The sequence below is a fragment of the Alligator sinensis genome, unplaced genomic scaffold (assembly GCF_000455745.1).
Source record: "Alligator sinensis unplaced genomic scaffold, ASM45574v1 scaffold219_1, whole genome shotgun sequence".
NCBI classification, from domain to species: Eukaryota; Metazoa; Chordata; order Crocodylia; family Alligatoridae; genus Alligator; species Alligator sinensis.
In genome coordinates, this window is record NW_005841866.1 from 4,885,333 (window position 1) to 4,890,474 (window position 5,142).

Genomic DNA, 5,142 nt, shown 5'->3' on the forward strand with positions numbered 1-5,142 from the left:
TATTCTGTTTACATTTAACATATGCCTAGTTCTCCAAGAGTGTTCTTTTGTAAACCTTTCCTTTGCTTAAGGAAAATAGAAATTAATATAGCTTTACTCTTCAACTTCAGGAAAAGGCAACTTATATTGTGTTGGGGGAGGGTGGGGGGAGAGACCTACTACATTCTTTGACCCCTTTTCCACTGAACTGTTAACTGAGGCAAGGCAGTGTCTTGTAACTTGTTCTCACTAAATATTTTGAAAGTCACAGTAAGTGTGCTGAGTTCTACAACTCCATTACATTATTGCATATCAAAAAGTTATGTAAAACCAGGGAATTAGAAACATTGTTAATGGCTTTTTTTTTTTTTAGTGTACTTTTTCTTTAATGGTGCTAGTGCTTTCTTGGCCTTTAAAATGAGTGCTACAAAAAGCACTTTTTCACGTGCTTGCTTCAAAGGACAGGTATTCTCCACTGAACCCGACCCCATTTTATTGACTCATCTGTGGCTGTAGACTTTTTCTTGGTGGTTACTTAACGAAGAGTGTAGGTGTGTAACATGAGGATTTTTGTTTTCCCAGAGCAGTAGCCTGGTATCTTAAAAGTGAACAGAAGTCACAAAACTCCTGAATGAAAGCTGTTTGCCCTTTGCTGTGTCAGCAGAGATTCAGTTAAGGATCCTGCTTGGCATCTGAAAAAACAACTGGCTGGCTAGATCCACTCTTGCTTTTGAAAGAACAGAAAAAGGGTGTAATCTTCTAGCTAATCTGAGTTTCTTCAGTTCTAATTATTTTTAGCTTTAAAAGCATTTGATGTCAATTTGATTCTTGTCCTTCTTTAGAGCTGTTTTACACGCTTCTAACATTGCAATATGTCACTGGTCACCAACCAGTGAATCTTGATCCACTGGTAGATCTCGGAGCCTCTTGGAGTCCATCTGAGGCTGAGGTGGGGGGCTGAGTTGCCTGCGTGCATGCACGTGTGTGCCCCAGCCCGACAGGTCAGTCTGTGGGGGAGGGGAGGGGTGGGAGCTAGATCGAGGCCTCTGCAGTGAGGGACAGTGCTGCAGAGGTAGGAACAAGGGTAGGTTGAGTGAGGGCCCTGGCCAGGTGGAACTTGCCTACTGGGGACGCACACCCCCAAATAATTTTTTCTCCCTCTGCCTCGATCTGCCCCCACCTTTCCTCCCCACAGACTTACCTACTGGGCGGGTAGCAGTGGCACACGGTAGATCTTGCCACTGTGCTTTTGGGTTGCTTTTAAATGCCAAAGGTGATCTCCTACTTAAAAAGTGGGGGAAACCACTGCCCTACGTACTGGATAATGTAACACTCAACAGTTAGTTTTCTACGTTAAAGGCTAAGCATTAAAATGATTAATATTCACTTTGTATCTGGTCTGACTTCTGTACATTGTTGTATTATAAAATATCAAAATTCAGCAAAATGTTAATCATAGTTGATTAATATTTGGTAGTTGGATGGATATAATGTAAATATCAGTGTCCTCCAGATCAGAAATATGTGAGGTTGTTTAAGTTGGAGGGCAGGATTAGCACAGAAAAAAAGTATCTATTCACAAACAGCAGTGAGGTGCTGGCTCTTTCATCCTAAACCTTGATTTCTTTTAGCTTTGCACATAACCATATCCAAGCACACATTTTATGATTTCATTCAACAGCTGTCACAACCCAAAGGTGTGATTTTTGTTTTGTGTGTGCTTTGACACCACTGAATTATTTTCCCGCCAATTTGTAGCTTTCTTTGCAGTGTGCATTTCTTCTTTGCAGCACAGAAATGCATTTTGCAAAGAGTTCCCGCCATTTGTATTATAATTCGAGCCCCATTATTGGCTTGTGTGAAATTATGCACATGTGGCGGCTAGTGATTGGCTTGCTAGCCGTATAAGAGGCTTGAGCGGTTTCCGCCTAAGTTGGAGAACTCCGAGGAGAACCCCCGCAAGGGAGGACTCCACGAACACCAGGAGGAGGAGACTTCACGTCTCGTGAAGATCTCTAAGCGCTGCGGAGCCTATTGGACCCAGCGTGAATATCAAGAAGGCAACAGGGGTCTGATCAGCCTCTAGCCTCTCCCCGTCGCTGAGTGCAATCCTTGACGTATCCCTCTTCCTTGCGCGCACAAGTTCCACGGAGCCTAGCAAACTTTGTGTGAGTCTATTCAGAGCTCTTTTCTTCGAGTACTTTCTTCGGTTGGCACAACGGGCTCGCGCTTTAGAGCCTCCAACCGGATGGGCTAGAAGAATGTTCACGGGAAGGAACTCTAGTCCGCCTCTCTTCTTTTCTATCTGTAACCGCAACTCAAGCAAGTTTTCCTGCCTGCACCGCGACCATCTTCGGTGTAAGTAAATAATCTTAAATCAACCATTATGCGTCCATGACTAATTCTAGCGTGTCGCCCGTTTTCTCCGACCCAGCGTGCCCGGGCTGCTGGCCACAGCCCGCGCGGCGCGAAAAAGAGCCCGGATCGCTTCCGGCCCGCACAAGCTCCTGCACCATCATGCCATTTTGGGTTTTTAGTGAGGTATGTGAATAATTCTTAGATGTAATTTTACTATGTGGCAAGAACTCTGAATCATACCATTCCCCTTTAGTGATAAATATCACTGACCATAATGACAAGTGAGCAACTAAGAAAAACAAACACCTTCCTAGTTCCTAATGACATAATAATTAACTAGATAAATGTCTGTTGTGAAGACTGACTTGTACCTTGCTGTTTCGATTAATAACTTTCTCCAAAAGTTCAAGTTAAACTTGTATGCCAATCTTAGGTTAAGTAATGACTCTTTTACATGAGTAACCAGTGAGATGGTTCATGTTATCCTTTAATTCATCTGTTAGTCTCTTGTTGGGGTAAGCAAAATCTTTTACCAGTATTGTGTATGCATGAAAGTATCTTGCCTTAAGTTTGGCACAGTATGCAAAGAAAAAAGAAATGGAGTTCTGCTTGCTTGCAACAGAAATTCACAGTTAATCATCTGTAAAAGTTTCTTACTAGATGTTCCATGATGCAGTCCTTTTAAAAAGATTCTTGCATGCTAGTGTGCCGTTTCTATGTCAAAAGTACTGCTATACAGGAGTCTCTTGTGTTGGTGTCCGGTGGGCTGAATGGAATCCTAATCTTCTGGCGCTTTCCAAAAAAAAAAAAACCTCTGACTTGCTGACTTTTTGCAAGAACAGTTCTTTGCCTGCCCACTAATGTCCTATCCATGTTTAAGCCCATCACTTCTTTTAGTAAATTACCATAGGATACAGAGAGAGAGAGAATGGAGGAGGCTCTGCATACAATGCATTTCATATTACTGATGATCTGTAACTTTTTTTTGCTGGGCAGCATGACTATTGGCTAAACAGTGACGATTCTAGCTTTGATCAGGTTTTTAAGTCATGGATAAAAGGAGTGCCTGACTCAAAGGGATGAAGAATAGTAACTTTAGAAGGGTCTCAGAAATGGACTTTGAACAGTCAGTTCTTCATGACAGATACCTACCTAGGGAGAGAGCGGGGAAAAATCCTATGTAAGTGTATTTAGTGCTGTTCATTTCCTTCTTTCTGGTTGCCTCTAGTTCTTTGAGATTGTTCTTACCATAGTAAATTACTGTTCTATAGTCCTTGATTTTTTTTAAATTTTTTTTTAAGAACTTTCTAACTTTGTTGTGTAATCCCCAAATACCTCCAAAAAGTGATATGCCAGAGGCTGGAGAGGAGGAGGCACATAACTACAAATTTTCCCCAAGGAGAAGCTGTTTAGATTCTGATAGAATAACTTCTTTTTATTAATACTACATTTGAAACATCTTGATGAGTGCTTTTGCCTATTTCTGAAAATTGGCTTCTACATTGTATCTTTAAACCAGAGGCCTCTGGTGGGTGTAATCCAGGATCCATATTTATGGGAGCTCAAGATGTACACAGGCTTTTCAACTAGGCACCTAGATTGTAAATGATTTGAAAACCTCCAAACAATTTTAACAGCAAATGCTGTATTATTGGTTTAAATCCTCCAGCTATGTCAATAGGATTTCAACCCCGTATATGGGAATGTGTACATTTTGAACTTTGTGCAAGGATCATCTCAAGGAGAGCTGCTTTCTGGTGGAGATGTAATGTGTAGGACCAGAACCCTAAACTTTCGTTTAGTGTCCAAGATTTGGGCAGCAGACACAGCTTTTCTTCCCACTGAAGTGTTTGGGATGGTGCATCATGGTACATTCATATATTGAAAAAACTTCTCCTGCTTCAATCAAAACTAATCAATAATGGAGGTGTATGAATGATATCTTTTATCATAAACCCCAACAAAAGTGAGGAGATATTAAAAACATGGAGAGCAGGGATTAAGTAATTGATAGTGATGGGTAGGCAAATGACAGTGGAAGTTCTCAGCTCAGATTGACATAAAACTTGTAGCTTTGTTCACTTTTTCTGTGATAGGCCCTAAAAAAAGTGGGTATTTAAAGTCAGCTTGCCATTTTTGTAAGGAGCCAAAATAAAGACCAGTAAATATTAGTTGGTGTGATATAACCCTGCATATTCAGAACACAGCAGTATGTTTGCTCAATTTTTAAGTGAGATCTTATTAGATGACCTACCACAAGGGCTTTGCATTAATAGTGCTGAGGTCTGGTCTTGCTGTTGTGAATCCACATGGGGCATTTATACACTTTTAATCCCGTGATGCACTGGAGATCCGCTGCTTCGGAGTGGACTCGATTAATTAAGTCTGCTCCACGTGCAAGCTGATGCGAACTGTGCTGTGCATACCCCATGCAGTCGTATTGTGCGGGCCGGGAGCGACCCGAGCCCTTTTCCGTGCTGCACGCAGGCTGTGGCCAGCAGCCCGGGCACGCCGGGTCGGAGAGGGAAGGCCGTCGAGCTGGAATTAGGCACAAACGCTTAGCGGTAGTTTAAAAGATTGTTTACTTACACCGAGATGGCAGTGGTGTAGGCTGGAAAACTTGCTTGAGTTGTGGTTACAGACAGACAACACAGACGGTCTCGTGGAGGTTGCTAGGCTCCACGGAACAGAGCTCCGGATGCTCTGGGTGAACAAGCCACCAAAATCAGAATCGTAGGTACATCTTATAAAAGTTGCGCTCGAAGACGGGAAGAGGTGGGCGATGGATCAGGTCGCCACGCTCCT

The 5,142-nt window shown here is 42.5% G+C and overlaps 1 protein-coding gene across 2 annotated transcripts in view; it reads left to right on the plus strand.

The window, feature by feature from the left end:
* UGP2 (UDP-glucose pyrophosphorylase 2) overlaps positions 1-5,142 on the plus strand; it is a 36,627-nt gene that overhangs the window by 13,030 nt on the left and 18,455 nt on the right. The window lies entirely within an intron of this gene.